This window comes from Siphateles boraxobius, unplaced genomic scaffold, assembly GCF_051911475.1.
Source record: "Siphateles boraxobius isolate OS27281-9 unplaced genomic scaffold, OSU_SipBor_1 6, whole genome shotgun sequence".
Taxonomy (NCBI): domain Eukaryota; kingdom Metazoa; phylum Chordata; class Actinopteri; order Cypriniformes; family Leuciscidae; genus Siphateles; species Siphateles boraxobius.
In genome coordinates this window covers 37011391-37035167 of record NW_027509186.1, presented here as the reverse complement: position 1 = coordinate 37035167, position 23777 = coordinate 37011391, and the positions used below count along the sequence as shown (strand labels likewise).

At 42.7% G+C, this 23777-nt stretch overlaps 1 protein-coding gene and 1 pseudogene across 2 annotated transcripts in view; both read right to left on the bottom strand.

The window, feature by feature from the left end:
- Positions 1 to 19052, bottom strand: part of LOC143715425 (uncharacterized) — a 68269-nt gene extending 49217 nt beyond the window's left edge. Inside the window, exon 1 of the mRNA XM_077207207.1 lies at positions 18915 to 19052. The gene's annotated coding sequence lies outside the window, so the exon portion shown is untranslated. The remainder of the gene's footprint in view (positions 1 to 18914) is intronic.
- LOC143716526 (uncharacterized) overlaps positions 1 to 23777 on the bottom strand; it is an 89893-nt pseudogene that overhangs the window by 20798 nt on the left and 45318 nt on the right. Inside the window, exon 4 of the transcript XR_013196004.1 lies at positions 307 to 500. The product of XR_013196004.1 is annotated as an uncharacterized LOC143716526 (transcript). The remainder of the gene's footprint in view (positions 1 to 306; positions 501 to 23777) is intronic.

The following is a 23777-nucleotide window of genomic DNA, read 5'->3' as shown; positions in this document are numbered from 1 at the left end:
ATGTACTGCTAGCAAGGCAGTTGATGTGCCAATGCAGTTGAGGACCCGTCCAAATACACAAAATTGCATGACCATTGTACTTGGCCCCCCAACCGGTGGCAGAGGCATTCATGAAAACCTCAGCATGCCTGGACACTTGTTCTAGTGGTACTCCTGCCCGTAGAAACGAAGGGTCCGACCACGGGCTGAAGGCTTTGCGACAGTACGCGGTAATGGCTCTGTGCGGCTCTGCCACGCCCATCTCAGGACTCGGTAATGGAGCCGGTGCTGAAGTGGCTTCATAAGGAGCATTCCCAGCGGTTTTACTGCATTATGCCATATGCCCCAGGAGCTGCTGAAATAGTTTCCCCTGTGAGGCGTAATGTCTGGTTGACCGAGTCCAGCTCCATACAGAGAAAAGGGATACTCTGCACAGGGGAGAGTTTGCTCTTTTCCCAGTTGTCCCAAAGTCCCAACTGGCTGAGGTGACTGTGCACCATGTCGTACATCTGCTCTTGCAGCTGAGCCAGTAAGAGTCAGTCGTTGAGGTAGTTGAGAATACGAATACCGCGTTCTCTCAGTGTAACAATGGCTGCCTCTGCAACTTTCGTGAAGATGCGTAGCGACAGGGACAGCCCTAAGGGTAGGACTTTGTAATGATATGCCCGTCCCTTGAATGCAAAGCGTAGGAACGATCTGTGTCGACGAAGAATCAAGACATGAAAAGCATGCCCTCCAGGTCGATCGCTGCAAACCAACCTTGGGGACGGATCGAAGATGCGTTTCTGGGTTAGCATTTTGAATGGGAGCTTGTGCAGAGTCTGATTCAAAACTCGTAGGTCCAAGATCGGCAGTAACCCACCGCTTTTCTTGGATACAATGAAGGGCTGTAAAACCCTGACTTTATATTGGCTGGAGGGACCAGCTCTATCACATCCTTTGCCGTTAGGACTGCGATCTCTGCCCATAAGACAGGAGCATCACTGGCCAGCACGGAGGTGAACTGATGAGCGAACTGAATCATGTAGCCGAGTCTGATGGTATGGATGAGCCAGTGAGACAATCTGGGGACCGCTTGCCAGGCTCTCAGAGATCGTGCAAGCAGGACCAACGGGACCTCAGACATACCCGCAGTAGGGCAGCGAGGTGGAATGCAGGAACGTCTTGGGAGGCACTGATGCGGCCCGAATTGGGGTCTGAGTGTGCGGTGCAACACTTACCTGGTTGCAGAGGGTGCGTGAGAAGGCTTGGTTGTGTCCTCAAACCGACACACTGCTGCCCGCTGGCGATAGAAGAGGGGGGTGAGAGTGGCAAAGCATAGCATCAAACATTGCCATTCGTGCCCTCTTGGGACCCAGAGATAGAGGAAGCTGCTCCTTTACTGAGAATTTGGGTAACGCTGGCTGAGACGCCAGTGGTTGAACAGAAATTTGATTCAACAAAAGATTCTCCACCGGACCCTCCTCCGGGGGAAGAGCAGCTGCTTCCAACTCTGGGTCGCCCATCTCAGGAGTGGTGTTTCTCCAACCGCTTGGAGGATTTAATGCCGGCTGAGACGGGTGGCGCCATCTTCCTTTGGAAGGGTTGACGTCACAGTAGAGCTGCCTGGGGTGGAGTTTTGTTTTTGGCGACGAACAGACTGAGAGGCAGTCCGCGAGTGACTCTGGTAGCACATCGGGGTAAGCTCATAATTGCCTCAACCTGCTTCTGAACTGTGGAGAACCGATGGGCACAGTCCTCAACAGTGTCGCCAAAAAGGCCACCTCATGAGATGGAAAAATCGAGAAAGCGCACTTTGACAACATCTCCCACCTCTACAAGGTTTAGCCAGGGGGCACTTCTGGACCACCAGGGTGGACATCATCTGGGTGAGGGCCTGAGCTGTGACCTTAACCCTTTGGAGTCTTGGGCTATTTTGGCCGTTTTTGAGTACTTTTTTTATTTTTTTATTTTACCAATGTTTGGTATATTTTTTTTCAGCACAACATCACCTATATGACCAGACAATTATTTTTTCACTTTGATGTACTGTATCAACATACTGGAACCAAAATTCACACAAAAAACACAAAATCCGAATAGAAAACTTATAGCTTTTCTACTTCAAAAAACACGAACATGCCCAATGAAGCATTTAAAAGGGTTTAAAATGTAAACACAAGTTGTAAATGTCAACATATGCAGGTACAATTCAGATATAATTAAGCTATATACAAAAAAAATATGATTTACAAAAAAAAGCGGGTGTAGCCGTAGGCTTTTTTCTTTCTTTTTAGCTTTGCCACTTTTTAAAAAATTTTGTGCACACAATTATACAGAGAGCTATATTTAAGGCTTTGCATTCCCAGAGTATGAGGTTTCCCAAATAGTGCAAATATGAAACATGTAAAATTGAGATAAAATCAAACTATATACAGCAAAAAGCAGGTGTGGCAGTAGGTGTTTTTTCTTTTCTTTTTTGCTTATAAACTCTACAAAACACTTCATGTACAATTACACAGATAGCTACATTACAGGGCTTTCATTCCTTGAGTAAGAGGGGTTCCTCAATAGTGCAAATATACCATACAAAAGGTAAAATGAACACAAAATCAAACTATACATACAACTATTTACAACAAATCTGTGCCACTCCTCAAAACAGTTTATCTAAATCTACTCCTAAACTACCTAAACTACTCCTAAACTACCTAAACTATCTACACTACTCCTAAACTACTCTCAAAATCTACTCAAACTTCCAAAAACTAGCAATAATATCTCTCTCTATATATGTAACGTATATATATGTCTTTCTTTGTCTACTCCGTAAATCCTCTGCCTTTCAATTTCGCTTCTTTGCTCAGTTGAAATACGTGCTAAAACGTGAAAACGTGCTAAAACCTAAAACGTGCAGCCTGAAGAGCAGAGTCAGTAGATTCACACATTTTTCTCCGTTTTGTTTTATCACAAAAACCGCTGAAGTTATTAGAATAAATGCAACGCCTGTCGCATCCCATCTTGCGTTCTTTTATGAACGCGTCAATATTTTTTTATATAAAGTTTAAATGATCATATCTCCGTTTTTACTTGGTCTATCAACACAAAACAAAAAGTAAAATAGAATTTCAAGCCAGCACTTTCGACAGAAGTGGACGGCAGCGCTCAACGTGACTTTGTTTTTATGCTTCGACGTCTTAAACTGGTCATGTAACTTGATCACGCCGGCGTGATCGGCGACCCCGAAGAGTTAATCACAGTCAGTCATCATGCGCAGCTCAACCACAGCTCAGAGCTACCCTCGTACATTATGAGTGCTTTAGCCTTCCGTAGACTTGTAGGGGGGCCATCGCATGCAGGGTAGAGGCGGGCTGCCGGTAGCTCTGCCGCCCCACCATTGAGGGTAGTGAGAGAGGAAAAAACTTTTTCTGTAGATTTCAGCACTTTTGGAGTTCTAAATTGGTGCCAACATGCTCCCATACAGCCAGTTTTTCCATGCACATCCGGTGCAGGGACAGGGTGATTTACACGCTGAGCTGCGCCCCCCAGAGCACCCCGGGAAAGCATCGCTGTCAAGTCTGAACGTGATTCAGCATGATAACACACAAAATTACAGTTAGAAGCTAAGCATCATCTTCATTTCCAGAGCGTAACAGCCCTCTCTCTGATGCAGCGATCAACATCTGATCAATCTGACCAATCACATCCGGAAGCAGCCAAGCATGTGAAACAGTGACTCGACGGCATATGGCACGATGAGCGCTCAAGCCCTTACGAGAAAGATCATGAGAGAACATGAACCACCCACGAACGCAGTCTCAGCATGTTTACGGTGTGCTAGAAGAGTGGGGGACCCACGGAGATTGGTTATTCGGCAGGGAAGCCTTCAAAGCGATCCTCAGGTCACCCAGGCTTATTAGGTCAAAGTAGCCCTTTTCTGGTGGCCACCAGAAGAGGAAGATCGGGGAATAAGCAAGGGGACTCCACTTCATTTGAGGCACTCGAGTCTCGACCGCACATCTAGAGCGCCAAACAACTGTTCGTGCTTTTGACAACCCGCTGTGGGTTGCTCGCACTGTCAGCCGACAAATCGACGGCACACGACACGCAATTTCATTCTTCCGGGTTGAAAATCAAAGTCGAAGCAACGTCATGGAATGTGAGGTAGAAGCGTGCCGTCGTAGCGTGTGACTTGCTCCAGGCACGATTCTACGTCAGATGGTTCTGAGCGACTCTCTGCATTTATTCATTAAAATGAACTATTTTAACCCAATCACTGCACTGTATTGCGCATGAGATTGCATTGCAGCGGAGAATTCAAACAACGTGAACTGCACATTAGAGCGTTTTCTGTCTGAACGCCTTGATAAGTTTAACAACGCTCACAACGTGGATCATATAGATCAGATACAGACCGGAGCAAGCACGTTTCAAGTTTTTATGAACATGTTTAAAATACTCTAGTGCTCTACGCAGGAACCAGTCCAATGAATTTGCATATATTTAATCACGTTGTCTTCAAACGAAAAATGTGCAAATGAGGACACTAATACAGTCGTACGTCTGATTATGAATGCAATGACACAAGGAATTATTCTGATACATTGAAGACAATTTTTTGCGACCATTTTTCCTGGCAAATATTTATTTAGGTTGCACTGGCGCGACCACAACGTTGCCGAGCAGTGAATGCAAACAAAATGAAAGCGGAACGAAAATGCGCTACTCATTTCACGGACCGTTGATTAGTTCGGAATAGAGATTTGGTTAAACCTCTTTAATGTACTAGAAAGGTTTACTACACTGGTGGCAGCTGTGGGACGAAAATAAATAAATATTTAAAAAAAAGAGAAAAAAAATGGAGGGAGAGGGTATGTCTGTGTCTCAATCAGGAGCAAGTTCATTAGTTTCAAATGGTGAGGCTGCTAACTCTAATGTAACTCCAGTTTCTCGCCCTCTTTTCATGCCTGAAACATTTACTGGGGTGGGACGAGAATGGTCTGACTGGTCTGAACAATTTGAGATGGCGGCGCAAGTAAATGGGTGGGATAATGAGCTCAAGTTAAAGTTTATGTCTTTATTATTTTCTGGCCTAGCCAGAAATATTTATGGTGGACTGCCTTATGAAGCAAAGAATAATTATGTTCTTTTAAAAGATGCTATGGGTAAGTGATTAGACCCTTGTGAGAGTGCAGACTGGAATCGGGTGAGCTTTTTTTCCCGACGTCGACTCCATAACGAGACGGCTTGTGAGTTTGGTAATGCATTAAGACGTTTGATTTATAAAGCTTATCCTTCTGCTGACGGTGCTACGCAAGATTTACTGCCTCGTGGCCATTTTGTTGCACATGTAGATGGCGACATGCGTATACATTTGCGAAGTGCGAAACCTGCCACTTTTGAAGGTGCGATTAATTTAGCATCGGAATTGAAGCTTATTCGGAATTTAGAACATACACAATGTTCAGATTCTAAAGTACGTGGTGAGTGCTCAGAATTGATCTGATAAAAAGGTTGAAGTTTTACTGGGAATAGTGGAGGAATTGCGTCAGGAGGTTAAGGCTTTACAAGTTACTGTAAAGGAGATACAGGTGAAGTCTGCACGTACCACTCCTCTGAAAAATACATCTGAACCACAGGATCGTTTTCGAGCCGAAGCCTGTTGGGAATGCGGTTGTACTAGACACCTACGTAGAAATTGCCCTTATTTGCAGGGAAACTAGAGGGGGTGGGCACAACAGGCCGAATGCCTGCCCCCATGTCTGTGTCGGATAAATTGGCCTCAATTTCTTCAACCGGTACTGGAGTTTTTCTGACTGGTAAAGTAGGTGGGTGTGAAACACGTTTATTGATTAACACTGGGGCACAGGTTTCTATCGTACCCAAGCAGTTTTGGCTAAATGTAACTAATGGGGGGTCCTGTTTAGATGGATATCAGGGTAGAGTAGCCATGGCGAATGGTGGAGAAATGTCAATCCTGGGTCGTTGGCAGACTGTATGCCAGTTTGATTCCTTGGCTGTTATTGCTGAGTTTTTGGTGGCTGATGTTACCCCCCAAGAATTACTGTTGGGTACAGATTTTCTCTCTAAATTTGGGGCAGTTATTGATTTGGGTGAAAAATGTTGCCGGTTAATGGGTAAGAAGCTCCCCCTGTTTAGTGAAGATGGTAGTGGCCAACCTAAGGTAGTTAGAGTGCAGGCAGATATTATGATTCCTCCTCGTACTGAAGCTATTCTATTCTATTCTATTCTACCTGGTAAAGTAGAAGGACTTCTTCCACAACATTATGAGGGTATGTTGGAGCCTTTCTTTCCATCATGCTCCCAACGTGACGTTTTGGTAGCTCGAGTAGTTTGTAAGGTGGAGGAAGGGGTTGTGCCAGTCCGAGTTATTAATGTGTCAGAAGATAACTGTGTTTTAAAGCAAAACATGAAGATTGGTATTTCTTACCCCGATATAGAGGTTGGGGATAGTGTGTCGACCACCAAAGTGCATGAGCCAATTTCCTCCCCGTCTTTGACTGTGGATTATTTAGTGTCACATTTTGGGTTGAAGTATCGGGGGTTTGATTCTAGTCAGATGCAGGCTATTGAGGAGTTATTACATCATAATGCGTCTGTGTCCAGTAAGGGGGATGATGATTTGGGGAAAACTCATCTTGCTTTGCATAAAATAGATACCGGCTCTGCACAGCCTGTTAAAGTGTACACACCTTCCGCGTGTACCTTTGCACCTCTAGCAGGAGGTTGTTGAGCAGATAAAACAGATGCAAGATAATGGCATTATTCATCCATCATGTAGTCCGTGGGCAGCACCTGTGGTTTTGGTAAAAAGAAAAGATGGTAGTCTTCTTTTTTGCGTAGATTATCGTAAACTAAATGATGTTACAAGGAAGGATGCATATCCCCTTCCTAGGATTGACGATGCCCTCGATAGCTTAACAAATGCCTGTTGGTTCTCTACTTTAGACTTGGTAAGTGGCTACTGGCAGGTGGAGGTGGACCCTCAGGATAGACCTAAGACAGAATTTATTAATCGTCAGGGTTTATTTGAATTTAACGTTTTAAGTTTTGGGTTATGTAATTCTCCAAGCACCTTTCAACGTCTAATGGATGTTGTTTTGGCTAACCTGCAGTGGACCACTTGTTTAGTGTACCTAGACGACATTATCGTTTTTGGGCGAACTTTTCAAGAGCATCTTCAGAGATTGGAGGTGTCACGGTGGGTTGTGGAGAATGGAAGAGATGATTCAAGCGCAGAGTGATCGATGAGATTTTAATAAAGAAAACATGAAATAAACAAACCAACAAAAGAATCCAATGATTTCCGAACTAAATCCAACACAGACAAGGCCAAACAGGACCGGTACAGAACTCCACCCGACTAACACCGAAACCATAAACAACGTACGAGCACAGGACAGCAAACACAGGTAGATTAAATAGGAAGGCAAATAAGGAGGGTAACGAGGATAACAGGTGGGACAAATAAACCAATGATCAGATAACAAGGGGGAGGGACCAGACAATGACAAGAGCCAGGACCCAACATAACAAAACACTCATGTGCACACAAAGACAGGACAGACATGTGACACTACCCCCTCCCTACGGAGCGGCTACCAGACGCTCCATAAGACCAGAGCGGGACCGGAAGGAAACACCAGGACGGGAGGTATCGACCAGGGCGGGGCGGATCGACCAGGGCGGGGCTGGAGGGATCGACCAGGGCGGGGCGGGAGGGATCGACCAGGGCGGGGCGGGAGGAACAGACCAGGGCAAAACACAGAGTCCATCGGGCGGCCAAGGCGAAACGCAGAGTCCCTCGGGCGGCCAGGGCGATGAAGACCCCTCGGGCGGCCAGGGCGGTGCAGACCCCTTGGGCGACCAGGGCGAAGACGACCACTCGGGCGATCAGGGCGAAGACGACCACTCGGGCGACCACTCGGGCGGCTCCGGCTCAGGAACAGACACGGGCTCCGGCTCAGGAACAGACACTGGCTCCGGCTCAGGTTACAGACACTGGCTCCGGCTCAGGAACAGACACTGGCTCCGGCTCAGGAACAGACACTGTCTCAAGCTCAGGAACAGACACTGGCTCCGGCTCAGGAACAGACACTGGCTCCGGCTCAGGAACAGACACTGGCTCCGGCTCTGGAACAGACACTGGCTCCGGCTCTGGAACAGACACTGGGTCCGGCTCTGGAACAGACACTGGCTCCGGCTCTGTAACAGACACCGGCTCTGGAACAGACACCGGCTCAGGAACAGACACCGGCTCAGGAACAGACACCGGCTCAGGAACAGACACTGGCTCAGGAACAGACACCGGCTCAGGAACAGACACCGGCTCAGGAACAGCCTCAGGAACAGACACAAACACAGAAACAAACAGTGGTTCAGGAACAGATGCTGGCTCTGGCTCAGGTACAGCAGACACTGGCTCCGGCTCTGGAACAGGCATTGGCTCTGCCTCCGGCTCTGGAACAGGCATTGGCTCTGCCTCCGGCTCTGGAACAGGCACTGGCTCTGCCTCCGGCTCTGGAACAGGCACTGGCTCTGCCTCCAGCTCTGAAACAGGCACTGGCTCTGCCTCCGGCTCCGAAACAGCAGAAACTGGCTCTGCCTTCGGCTCTGGAGCAGCATCCACCGGCATGTCCAGGATCCGAGCCAAACGCTCCAGATAGTCCAGTACAGCCTTGGCGGCCACGCAAATGGGCATCTCTTGCTCTGTTCCAGACTGGACAGACGGGACGTGAGCAGTCTCTGACTGGGCAGACGTGACGTGAACAGTCTCTCGCTGGGCAGACGTGACGTGAACAGTCTCTCGCTGGGCAGACGTGACGTGAACAGTCTCTGGCTGGGCAGACGTGATGTGAACAATCTCTGACTGGGCAGACGGAACGTGAACAGTCTCTGACTGGGCAGACGGAACGTGAACAGTCTCTGACTGGGCAGACGGGACGTAAACAGTCTCTGACTGGGCAGACGTGACGTGAACAGTCTCTCGCTGGGCAGACGGGACGTGAACAGTCTCTGACTGGGCAGACGTGACGTGAACAATCTCTGACTGGGCAGACGGAACGTGAACAGTCTCTCGCTGGGCAGACGGAACGTGAACGGTCTCTGACTGGGCAGACGGGACGTGAACGGTCTCTGACTGGGCAGACGGGACGTGAACAGTCTCTGACTGGGCAGACGTGACGTGAACAGTCTCCCGCTGGGCAGACGTGACGTGAACAGTCTCTCGCTGGGCAGACGTGACGTGAACAGTCTCTGGCTGGGCAGACGTGATGTGAACAATCTCTGACTGGGCAGACGGAACGTGAACAGTCTCTGACTGGGCAGACGGAACGTGAACAGTCTCTGACTGGGCAGACGGGACGTGAACAGTCTCTGACTGGGCAGACGTGACGTGAACAGTCTCTCGTTGGGCAGACGGAACGTGAACAATCTCTGACTGGGCAGACGGAACGTGAACAGTCTCTGACTGGGCAGACGGAACGTGAACAGTCTCTGACTGGGCAGACGGAACGTGAACAGTCTCTGACTGGGCAGACGGGACGTAAACAGTCTCTGACTGGGCAGACGTGACGTGAACAGTCTCTCGCTGGGCAGACGGGACGTGAACAGTCTCTGACTGGGCAGACGTGACGTGAACAATCTCTGACTGGGCAGACGGAACGTGAACAGTCTCTCGCTGGGCAGACGGAACGTGAACGGTCTCTGACTGGGCAGACGGGACGTGAACGGTCTCTGACTGGGCAGACGGGACGTGAACAGTCTCTGACTGGGCAGACGTGACGTGAACAGTCTCCCGCTGGGCAGACGTGACGTGAACAGTCTCCCGCTGGGCAGACGTGACGTGAACAGTCTCTCGCTGGGCAGACGTGACGTGAACAGTCTCTGGCTGGGCAGACGTGATGTGAACAATCTCTGACTGGGCAGACGGAACGTGAACAGTCTCTGACTGGGCAGACGGAACGTGAACAGTCTCTGACTGGGCAGACGGGACGTGAACAGTCTCTGACTGGGCAGACGTGACGTGAACAGTCTCTCGCTGGGCAGACGGAACGTGAACAGTCTCTCGCTGGGCAGACGGGACGTGAACGGTCTCTGACTGGGCAGACGGGACGTGAACAGTCTCTGACTGGGCAGACGTGACGTGAACAATCTCTGACTGGGCAGACGGAACGTGAACAGTCTCTGACTGGGCAGACGGAACGTGAACAGTCTCTGGCTGGGCAGACGAGACGTGTCTCCCCCTTCTCCTTCTCCGTCCCTTCTGACGGATGTCTGCAGACTCGAGGCTGGTTAAAACCATCGATGAAGACCCCACGCTCGACAGATCCAGAGATGAGGACTTCATTCCTGATGAGACCCGTGAGGAAGACTCTGCTGCCCTCCCTTCCTAATTCCTTTGAACACACATGGTGAGGTATTTAAACAAAGAAATCCCATTCTCTCTCTCCTCAGGAGAGAGTTCGCTCCGCTGAGTTCGCTTCGTACGTTCTGTCACGGTGGGTTGTGGAGAATGGAAGAGAGGATTCAAGCGCAGAGTGGCTTGGCCTATACCTAAAACCCAGACGGAGGTGAGGAGTTTTTTAGGATTAGCCTCCTATTATAGGAGATTTATTAAAGGGTTTGCTGAGATTGCTCGCCCTTTACATCAGCTGACCGAAAAGGGAAAGAAATTTGGTTGGAGGGAAGAGTGTCAAGAGGCCTTTCAGCAATTAAAATCCAGGCTTATTAGTGCTCCCGTCTTGGCCTACCCAGACCCTAAAAATCCATTTATTTTAGACACTGATGGCAGTGATGTAGGAATTGGGGCTGTGTTGTCTCAAGAGGATGGGGGTTTGGAGCGGGTGGTGGCATATGCTAGTAGAGCCCTAACTAAACAAGAACGGAAATATGTCACTACAAAGAAGGAGCTGCTTAGTGTAGTAGCTTTTACAAAGCATTTCAAACATTACTAGCTTGGGAGGGAATTTTTGTTGAGAACTGATCATAGTTCATTGCGTTGGTTACATAACTTCAGTGGGTTGGAGGGGCAGTTGCCTCGCTGGTTAGAGCAACTGGCCAACTTCCAATATAAGATTATTCATAGACCAGGGAAGCAGCATGCCAATGCGGATGCTCTCTCGAGGCACCCTGGATCTGTGAGTAGATGCAACAGGGAGGATGGTGGTAATTTCCTTCAGTCTAAGGTACCAGTTACAGTAGTTCGAGTAGTGAGTGAGGCTGATGGAATGGGGGGACCTATAAGAGAGCTGCAAGAGAGCGAAGATGATTTGGTTAAGGCTCAGCAAGAGGACCCAAATATTCAGCTGCTTATCCAATTAAAAAATGGGTCAGTCGATGATCGTAGGGAAGATGAGCTGAACCCTGCTCTTGTTGATTATTTGCCAGTCTGGGACCAATTGCAGATTCAAAACCAGCGATTGGTGAGGATGCCTCCAGTAAATTCTGATGCGGCTTCTGCAGTACAGGTGGTTTTACCTAAAAGTCTGGTTCCAGGGTTGTTGTCCATGCTGCATGATACATCAACTGGGGGGCATTTAGGGATTCAGAAGTTACAGGCTAAGGTGAAGGATCGTTTTTATTGGCCTGGGTGGTTTGGGGATGTAAAAAATTGGTGTAGGGAGTGTCATGATTGTGCATCCTGAAAGGCTCATGGAAAGGCCCCTTGTGCCCCTCTTCAGATGTCTGTTGTATCCCGCCCATATGAACGTGTGGCTGTAGATGTATTGGGCCCATTACCAGAGACTCCAAGTAAAAATAAGAACATTTTAGTTATTGGTGACTATTTTTCCAAATGGACCGAAGCATTCCCCCTCCCTAATCAAGAATCTCAGTCCATTGCTAGAGTGTTGGTATAGGAATGGGTGTGCCGGTATGGAGTACCTCGAAGTTTGCATTCGGATCAAGGGAGAAACTTTGAGTCTGGTTTGTTTAAGGAGTTGTGTAGATTGCTGCAGATAAACAAGTCTCGTACTTCTCCGTATCGTCCTCAGTCTGACGGGCTAATAGAGTGTTTTAATCGCACTTTATTATCAATGCTTTCATTGTTTGTGGATTAAAACCAGATGAACTGGGATAGATTTTTGCCATATGTGATGATGGCCTATCGTAGCAGTGTGCAGGCAAGCACCGGGTTTACACCGTATAAGGTGTTATTCGGGCAATAGATGGTCCTTCCTGTGGATAATATGTTGGGAGTAGATAATGTGCAGAAATTTCAGTCCCTAAATGAATATGTGACTGGAATAGCAGAAAGTTTATCTGCAGTAGTGGAAGCAGTAAAAAGGCATCAAAGTCAAGCTTCTCAGCGACAGAAGAACTATGCTGATTTTCGGGCAAATTTCCATTACTATGTCGTTGGTGAATTAGTTTGGATTCAAAACAAAGCTTTTAAACGGGGTGTGTGCCCTAAGTTGCAGAGACGATTTAAGGGGCCATTCAAAATCTTAGAAAGGGTGTCGGATGTGCTGTATAGAGTTCAGCTATCAGAGGGGGGTTCTGAGAGTGTTGTCCATTTCAATCGAATGAAGCCTTATGTTGCTTGTTCTGTTTCAGAACCTATGGGGAAGGATGACCAAAGGACCCCTGTGGATCGGACTGCTGAACGACACCCGGAGTCCCAAAGCCATGCAGAAGTGTGAGTTTTAGAGGTTGTATGCTCATTGCTTCGTGTATGCGGGGACCGAGGACGTGATGAATTTTCCACTTGATAAACTGATTGCTGTTTGATTACGATTTTTTGTGTGCTGTGCTGGGCTGGGGATAACCATTGGTGTGCAGTGTAGTGACGTTTTTGAGTGTTCACTTGGGAATCGCGGGTTGTCCTGAGCGTACCAAGTAGATGTTTGGTAGAACCTCTTTCAATGTGTATTTATATGATAGTAATATTTTTCTAAATCAGATTGTCAATAAAATTATATTTTTCCTTAAAGTCCTGTGTAGTGATGTACCCTCTGTCCTCCATAAATTTGGTTAAACCTCTTTAAAGTACTAGAAAGGTTTACTACAATATCATAAATGTTATTTTTAATGTGATGACCAACACATTTTTTGTTCATCCGTCAAAGATTGTCCTAAAAACAAAACAAAAATTTAAGATGTAGGAAAACTCTTATTTAAACACTAATTTAAAATTAAAATAAATTACCATTGTAAACAGTAGGATGCTTATTGGATATTTTCACTCCCTAATATAATTTCTTTCACTCATTTTGCTTTTTAATTTATATTAAGACATTATGAATGATAATAATTAAAGTTAATTTCGCCTACACCCTAAATTAAGCTTTGTGCTTTAAAGTCAGCCCCAGTGCTACCAGATATGTGTTGTGGGGCCCCAGATGTTAGTCTGGAGCCCTGTGAGCTTAAAATAAAAACTGCACATTGTAATATCTGTATGTTAAGTCTATTATTAAAGAATTTGTAAGTATTACAGTTATTTTGGGGGAAATTTGAATAATTGCAAAAGCTGATTTAAGGTGTGCCCCTAAATTTTCTGCTTGCGCTCCTAAAAATTTCAGTCAGGGGCTACAGTGCTCCTAGTAAAAAAAGTTAGTCTGGAGCCCTGCAATGATGTAGACTGAAATTTCAAAGAAGAATGGGCAAAATGTAACTATGTCTTTATTCTTTCTGTGTTAAACTGACATGTGTCGTTTGTTAAGACACTGTAGCGCTCTGAAATGTATTAAAAATGTTATTAGACCTTTTAAATGTTCTTCTGCATTTCTCCCTCATTTTGGCAGTTTGATGTTATATAGGGTCAGAATTTTTAAAATGCATCAATGGGCCCTCAATTGGGGGTATGCATAGCATACACTGTATTAGATAAAACCAGTCATATTGTATAGGCACGTTTTTTATGCATGAGCTACAGCTCAGTACCATTCTAAATTAGAGCACTAGGTCAGATGCAAATTATATGTAAACTCAATAGCGCTAAGCCACTTGGCAAAGCAGACCCAGGCACAAATAGTCATACACGCACCTAGCTCTATAGCTCTACAGAGCAGCAGCAGTAGGCTACACATATTTTGGCATTCAGATCTGCTGGGTGGGGGATATCAGGCTCTAGCTAACCCGGCCGCTTGCTTAACCTTGGGTAGCACGGACCCACAACTTTGAGAGAGATGTACCATTTCTTGCAGCAGCCTTTCCTTTGTTTGTTATTTTTGACTAAGCTGAACCAACTATTTTTAATGTAAAGTATATATAATGTATTTGCTCAGCAGCAGCGTAGCCGATATCATCCGCCAATTTCCAGCCTATGTATATTTCAGGCCCGGTGCCAATAAATGCTGGTTGAAATTTTAAGCTACAATATGTAATTTTTTTGCCGCTAGGGATCGCTAACTTCTTACAATAACAAAGGCGTAGGTTGATGACGCAGTGATATGCGGATAGATCTAGTCATGCTGTTAGATCTAATAATGTTTATTGATGAGTGAATAAATTCATGTTTTTAACATGACTGTGGTATGAAGCACGGCACGGTTGCTAAAGAGAAACAGATATCAGCGCCACACACAAGTCCCGCGGATATAAAGGAATGAGGACATTTCATTCTACCGAACTACCCGCGAGTGTTGAATTACTACTCACACAGGTCAGTTTATTTGACGAATTAAACTTGTGAGGTAGCGCAGCGCTGTTTCACTCGGTCTAACATTACACCATCATACTAAACTACATTTGAGTGTGTTGAAAGTTATAATGTTATTCCATGTGTTCGTTTGTTGGCTATATGAGACTAGCAGTAAGCTAGATCAACATTGGAATAACATACTGATCATATTCATTCATGCACATTTCATCATGTTGAGCTATATAACATTGATTTGTTTTATGTACATTTGCTCACCTGTCTAATAAAGTACATGCAAGAGCGGCGTCTCTGTCATGTCGAAATTTGTCATTGATGTGGAGCTCTCAGCATCTCAAAAACACCACACTGATATTGTTCTTCGTTTTAGTTTTCCTTTTGTCCCAAAGTATGCTTGCCATGATCCATAATGTTTGAACGAAATTAAAACAGCGTACCGCTAAACATTACGCGGTTGTCCACGTCTGTCGCCATGGTTACTATGGCAGTACAAGTGGAAACCAGCGATAACACGGATATTACGTCATTGAAAGGCGACAAGTGACAGGCAATATTTAAAATTGTGAATTTCTCTAAATTTATAAATTCTTGGAAACATTTATGATAACGTAAGTACATAATTGAAAGAAATACAGTGCTGGTCAGTGCTGCCCACAGCATTAAAGATACAGCAGAGTATTTCATTTTACACATGGGATAGAGATGCGCGGATGGGCTATTATTTCATCCGCAACCGCATCACAAAACTCATCATCCGTCTGCACCTACGTTTTTGACCAATTTTCAAAACCGCACCCGCCCGCCATCCGCCGATACAAGGCGCTGCTGATGACAGCCGCGAGACTAGAAACCGCCCGCCACCCGCACGAATTTAATTTTAAAAAAAAAATTTCGTCACGTCATCTGCCCGATCCGTGGTTTATCCGCGGAATCCGTGGCTATAACCGCCAACCGCGCATCTCTAACATGGGGTACTTTTTTATCCCTGTATGAACCAAACCCATATTGAGTGTTTGCTGCCAAAAAGCTCTTTTTTTGTTTTGTTTCATCTGTCCATACCCCATGTATAAAATGAAATACTCTGCTGTATCTTTAATGCTGTGGGCCAAATTTTCTGCCAGAGGTCCTTGACATCTTGTTCAGATACATGGCATCATAATTCTACAACCTCTGCTTGAAATCTTATAATGTTTCTAATCCATGTTTGGATCTTCCAACAGGACAGTGATCCAAAACCAAAAATCAAAATCAAAACAAAAATGTGTCACTGAGCACAAAACCAAGCATCTGCAATGGCCATTCCAGTCCCCAGACCTGAACCCTATAGAAAATGAGTGGGCTGAACTGAAGAGAAGAAGCGCCAACATGGATCTGGAAATCTGAAGGATCTGGAGGGATTCTGTATGGAGGAATGGTCTCTGATCTCGTCAGATGTTCTCCAAACTGATCAGGCATTATAGGAGAAGACTCAGAGCTGTTATCTTGGAAAAAGGAGGTTGCAAAAAGAATTCAATAAAACGGGGCAAATTATTGTTCCCAACGTGTTTTGGAGAAAAAACATTTATTTCATAATGTGATTTCCCCCCCACTTTCAATTCTTTTACTTCAATTCTTTTTACTTTTACTTTTTTTTATAAAATATCAAAAGGATCAACAATTCAGATTTATTTTTTACCGCCATCTTTGATCATATTTACCAAGGGGGCAAATAATTCTGACCAGCACTGTATATGTTTGAATATTTTGATACAAAATTTGTACATATTGTACCTTTAATCACACCAAGGGCCTTTTTCAATACCAAGTATGCTAACTTTGGACTTGTGGTTACTTACTTAGTCTGGTCATGGAATGCAAATGGAACAGCAGCGTTCTTGATCGCGTCACTCAGCTCACTCTGGCTACTCAGGTTATCTTTTTATGTATATTTATGTATATATTTATCAACAATAAAACAATATATGTTATAAAACACCACTCTGCCTCTTTTCGTCTTCATTTTAAAAAATCTTTACATATTAATAGCCACACAAATGTGGTTCAGGCAACACGTACATTGATTATCTTAACTGCTGCATGCATATTTATAACAAAACATAATATAAAACACAACCCTGCCTCGTTTAAATTTTTAAAATATAAACATATTAATATGTGGTTCAGGCAATATGTGCACATGTACTCTGATAATGTTCATTGTAATAAAATGAAATATGACATAGAAACACAACCCTGTCATTTTAGTTGAATGTCAGTTTTAATGAATAGTAATTATGAAGGTGTAAGTAAAAAGAATAAGAAGCTATACAATAAGAAATAAAAACAAGCAAACAATTCAGTCACACGTACAAAGTCAGCACTTTGATAGGCTACAACGGTAAAGTTAAATAGCCTAAATATATTGAGTTATAAAACTTCACTTTGCCCTCAGCCAAAATTATTTGCCAGGGAATAAATTATAGATTCACGAGACCAAAGATCACCCATTAGATAGACACAAGACAAATTATATCTCATGTAACCACTAGACTAGAGACAATAGAGCCAGCAGCAAACGTCAGATGGACTAGCCGAGTGTAACCCCCCTTCACCCGGGTCCCCCTCGACCCGCTCCGAGCGGGCCTCGAACCCGGGTCTCCGGCATGAGAGTCAGGCGCTCTAACAAGGAGGCTAAAGACTGCAGCCACTAGCATCTGTCGCTAGAGAGCATTTTGAGATCAGAGGAGTGAGGTTTACTCGCACAGCAACTATGAACGCTGATGGCGGTGTTACTGTTTGGCTTCCAACTCAACACAGCTTTGCACTCATCATTTTGGATCAGGTAAGTTGTCCCCTCGAAGGCTAATGAATGATTTCTCGGAGTTTGGGATCAAATGTTATAAATCCACTGTTGCCATAGAAATCCGCAATGTGTGTGTGCACACTACCATTCAGCATAACATAACAGGGCTCTCAAGTGTCACGCATTGAGCATGACAGTCACTCATTTCAGTCTTTTGTAACGCTCTCCCGCCACACATTGTATTTCTCACGCTGAAAAACTATTTGTAATATATTTAATATGCCGCAGCGCCCAAAACTCTGGCCGCGCCGCTCTCACTGTGGAACCGGCAGGAATCAAGCACGTCTCCTCTGGTGTTGTTCGTCGAGCTACACAATAGCCAATCAGAAAATAGCACTATTGTATCTGGGTAAGATTTAACACAACAACCAATGAAATAAAATTTACACGGTTCTAATGGTGTATGGGTTGACTACATTTTTCTATGTTTTTTTTTGTAGCAGTGAAAAAAAACTACCAGCATTAGCTAGAAACAGTATTAAAGTAGTAGTAAAGAGTAGAGAAGAGAGCCGTGGAATTGCTCAGTTAGCTTCAGAGTCAGTAACGTTACTGGTAAATGCATTTAGCTAACACACTGTAGCCCAATGTCAAAAGGTTTTTATGTAATTATATTATTAGTATAATAATATACTAATAATATATATAACCCACGGCAATGGATCTATTATTAGGGGTGGCCCATCCCTAATAATAGATCCATTGCCACTGAGTAGCTGACGGATGTATTCCGTCAAAATGCCTGACACGCGGCTAGGGGTCACGTGACTGGGAGATCCCTATAGACGCTTGCTGGGTGGTGCGAGATGCATTCTGGGATACCTGGCTGTCTCAAGTCCACTCCACACAAGTCACCTCTCGATGCATCCTCGGTAAAAGGGGCAGACCAAGAACACATCAGGGGATTTGAACAGTGCTTGGCTAGATGTGAACTTTGAATTGGAACAGTACTTGGGTAGCGACTGATGACGTTTCACGAGTCCACAAGAACACAAGTACAGACAAGAACGCATATTAAATAGCGGCCCGAGAGTTGTCATGACATGACTAAACAGGAGCTTTCTTTTTGGTGAATTGATGTTAGGGATACCAGATCTGCCAAATTCAAGGTTATTGAGTTTATATTCCAATACTTAAATAATTACACTTCTTAAATTAAAATACCATATTACGCTTGATTTTTAGAAATATAGAGCATTTTGATATGGTTATAGCCTATATTAGCATCATTTAAAATGGCTTGTTCATTTTTAATGGAATACAGATTTTATAAGAGAGAAACAAGACAGAATAAATTCTTAAATTAATATATGAATTTAACATGAAACTAACAAAGATAAAAGATAGCATGCATATTTATGTATCTACACTCTGAATAGAGGCTGATCAAAATTCATGACTAGGCTATTGAATTATATGTTACACTATACGAACAATGTACACATTTAGGCAACGCAAACATGAAGTCTTTTTACATTATAATAGAACATCTCTGACCTGCAGACTGGAAATATACGGCATCCGGAAAAATATATTTCACATTTGTTCTTAATTCACGATCGTTAACAGCATCACTTTCAGCTTCAAATGGTTAAAGTTTCAAGTCTCTCGCGCTTCTCTCTCTTTTTTATTGCATTAACATAACATACACTTACAGTGTATCCGACTGTTGCATTCATAATAGCGTCAAAGGAAACAACAAAAAGAAAAAAGAGAGAGATGAAACAAAACTCTAGCGCTTCTCTCTTCTGCGCATGCTCATTGTGCCCGGTGTACTGTTTCTTAAAGGGGCCGCATTTCGTAAATCACATCTCCACACTGTTATGAAGCAAATATACTATAATAATAATTAATAATATACAATGATAATAAATATAAAATATGGGTTCAACATTTTGTTTACCTTCACTCCATAACAGTTACAGTATCGTTTTTCTACATCCTGTCTCCATTGCAATAAGCCTAAATAGGGTCTTCTTTTGAATACATGCATAGATATACAGCAGTAGCGAGGCCATAAACTTTAAAGAGAGCGGATCTTGGTGAAATATGTGTGACCTCAATGTTAAATGTGATTTATTGTCAAACAACAATTTCATGAAAACAACAAAATCCATTTATAAATAAAATAGCCAGTGAACAGAATGTGAACAAAACACAAAGGTAAATAATCATGGTAGGTGTGTGTGTAAGGCTGGACAAGAGTTCTCACTCAAACCACTGCCTGCTGAAGCTTTTGATTGCTTTTAGAGAGAAAAACTGCTCATAACTGCTGGTCTAGGATCAGTTTTCTACGTAAAAATAGCATATTGGTGATTGTCTCAACCTGTTGACACTAATGGCCTCACCATAATTAATGAGGTGAAAACAGGGAACTAGACCTTATACAAAGCAGCGGTATGAAAGTGAGGCTGTGAGGGATAGACTTACCATGTCTACTGAAATCGTTTGGAAAGATATGTTCACAGTGTTTTGTCAGCAGAACGATCCAAAAACACATTATATAACAGCCCACTGAAGAGATCCATGTCTATCCCTCACAGCCTCGCTATAAGATGGCACTGATGTGAATAAGGTCTATTATGCTTTTTCGAATATTAGGCCTACCTTACAGGCAATGTGTTAATTTAGCTGTTTGTGTATGTAAAAGGTCTGCAAAGTTTTAAAAATCGATGTGTTATGTGATAATAAAGATATTGTCTACTAAAAGAAAGAATCGATTTTGAACTGCCGTAATGAGTCGTCAGCAATTCCAGTTTGAAATATATATTAAATTATATATTAAATATATATGGCAAAATAATTATAACGTTATTTAGTCATACTATTCGACTGGTAGTCATGTTAGCACCTATTACAAAAAATCTAAATTGTATTAATTAGTTTTTTGTGTGCGGGACTCCGGACAAATGGGTGTCTATGTAGGTGTGTAAATATTTTAAACGCATGCCACTTTAGGCTTGGCTTGTTTCAGATTGTCCTCGGGGCGCATGTTTGATTTTAGTAAATCAATAGTTTTCATATATTTTGGCCTCGTGTGATTGGACCATTCTCGACTTTTAAGTATAGGCGAAATATCTTTTCCAAATATAAAAGTAAACTTGGTTTTATCTTTACCAAAAAAAAAAAAAAAAATCACAAGGCGTTAAAATGAAGAAAACAATAAGGATCATGGAGCTTGGATGGAGTTGGCTAGCTGGATGCGATGCAAGTCGTGCCTTTTATTGCTTTCCCAGTTTGCTATTTCAAAGTCCTGTTACTGAAGTGTTGTGGGAAAAAACACAGAAGGTAAATGAAACAATGCAGTTTAACTTGAGACGATCATCACAAGCACAAAGGCTTGTGTAGATACTATATAGTTATACAAAGGACATTTCTCTTTCCAAATAAAATATATGTCTAAGTATCTCTTTATGGAAGTATTCATTTATGTAGGCTATTATATTAAAATCTTCTTCAATTGGACATACATTCAGTTATGTCTGCAACTTCACAAATATGTTGTCAATATTATTAGGATTAAAATTAAGATAAAAAATGAATGGTCTTGTTACGTATCCACTGGAGGCAAGCTGGTTGAGAACCCAAACGCAACTTTAATTCAAAACATAATCAAACATAAAACAAAGGCATGGAACAAAAACAAGAACAACGACCAGAAACATACAGAGTAAACATGAGGGCTTAAATACACAGACTAATTACTAGACAAGGGACACATGTGAACAATGATCAGACGATTAACAAATGACAAGACACATGGCAGGATCACATGACAATCAGGAAATCACATGACAAAGACACAGAAACATGACAATGACAAGTACAAGAAACAAAATCCAAACCGTGACAGGTCTATACGTATTTTAGAGATCACATTTTTTAAAACTTATTGTACTGGGCTTTGTTAAACTTTTTGAAACTTTTTCTCAAAGTACATATCAAACAATCTGTATCCAACAAAGCAATAGAGACATGGTAAGAACATTGTTACTTGCATGTTGCGACATTGCGGTCGGATCCAATGTTGTCGATACCACACCATCTTATATTGTGAGTTCCTCTGAAAAGCCTGGTCAAACTGTGTTTTGTTAAAAGAAAAATCCAAAGTAAAATGAAGCGAACAGTGTCTTACTGACATTAACTGGAACTTTGTTAAAATAAAATTCATCCACGCTTTCTTCATGTTAGGATTGCAAAGACGGTGTTTTTCTACAACTAGGCACAGCAAAACGTCTTGTAATCCACAGGTTGAGTTGAAGGTGGTCCTTCATCCAGCAAGAAATGTCTGTCAGGCAGGCGGAGATACGAGCATCTACTGTTGGATCAACTGGCTGCAATGAGAGGTAGAGTTGTGTGTCATCAGCATAACAGTGATAAGAAAAAACATGTTTCTGAATGACAGATCCTAGTAATGGCATGTAGATGGAGAAGAAAAGGGGTCCAAGCACTGAGCCCTGAGGCACCCCAGAGGCTAGATTTTGTGACAGACTGAGAAGTAAGACTTGAATCATTGGAGTGGAGTTCCTTAGATGCCCTTCGTCATGAGGGTTGAAAGGGGGATCAATACTTATACGTAATAAGATCAAGAAAGTTGGTGACGATTCTTGAGACCCCTGGCTTCACCGCATAGACACTTAACATGCCGCTCTGTTAAACATGGCATTGCACAAAAAAAATTGTGATTAGTTGCTTTACATGTCAGTCTAATGACATCTAATGTCAATGAAGTCCAGATACATATGACTTCGGTAGTTACCTGAAGTTGTTTAATCAAATGTCATAAATGTAAAAGAAAATCTCTTATTGTTGACAGACATTTATTGTCTAAAATTAAAGTTAGCCATAAATAACTTGTTTACGGAACGTTTCACGTTTTCACATTCAGTTTCACATTTGTGATCACGCTCATAATCAGGGCAACCACATGCTTGTTTGTATTGATCCTACATTATATAAATATTACCTCTTTCCACACCAGGGCTTTTTAAAAAAATTATTGCCAGCCGTCAGCAATTTTGACCATTTTCACAAAACTGTCATGGCCCCTAGAATATTTTGATGTATGAATATCTGAACATGCAATATATCAAAAGAAAGAACAGACCATCTGAATTAAAAAACAACAATAACAGTTTTATTCCAGCTTCATGCATTCTTTCTTTATCAACACTTGAATGTGGGTAAAGTTCATAAGAAAAAAAAACATTTTAAGGCAAAAAGCTGAGAAAATTTAATTTTTGTTGTCAAAGACTACATCTGAGAAAAACAGAGAAAACACGGAAAGCCAGCTATTTCCTTCCTGGCAGGGAGTTAAAAACAGAGTAAATACTCATTGCAGGTTTTTTTTTTTGTTGGTCTCTATATCTTGATAAAATAAAAATAAAATAATAAAATAAATAATAAAATAAAAATTCATCAAATTCATCATCTTGAATTATGAGGCATTTTTGTTATTTTATGGCATTTCTGCCAATGTGTGACAAGCAACAGTTAACAGTATAATGAGACAGGGGATACATTTCACTATTTTAGATTAAACTTATAGAAATTATCATTCTTACTGAAGAAATGTGAGAAAAACATAAAATGTATAGATTTTTTTCCAAATGTGCACTTTTTTTTAAAACTAAAAGCCTGAAAGAGTTGTTTTGTGCAGTCCCGTGACCACAAGTAAAAGGGAGGCTTAGGGTAAGAACATGTTATTTTATGTGAAAACACAATAAAATCTTAATTGATATCTGTTAATAGTCCTCGCTCGCACAGGACTGACAGTAGAAATGTGGCTAATAATTTCTGACTGACATATAAATTAACAAATCAAACTATTGCAAACGGGTAAATATGGAGCCCTTAATTTAAAATCTGGTGAACAGAAGCTTTGGTACTTTATTGTTCTTCAGCAGTCAATAATGAAGAATAAAAATGAATTGCAGCCGCTTTGTATGATACAGGATCCGATAATTTGGTTGTCAATGATACTGTACATCCCAAACATATTTATCACAGTATTAAGATAGAATGATTAAAAAAAACTGTATAACTCATTCTCTGTGTTCATTTTATTGATCAATCAAGACAAGATGTTGTTTCTGTTTTATTTCTCATATTACAAGAACTATCCGAACACAATCTAGTACTTAGTAAATATGAAAAAATGACATGAATCTAATTCAAGAAAGACCTATTTAGCACACAATCCACCCTGACAGAAAACAAACTCAAATGATTTAATTTACACTGTAAGAGTTGTTGACTGGTGAAGCTTCAACTGTTAAGTCTTTCTAGTTTTCAACATTTTCGCCAAATTCACAAAACTAAGCAAAAACTACATTTTCTCACACTGTACTTCTAGGCTAT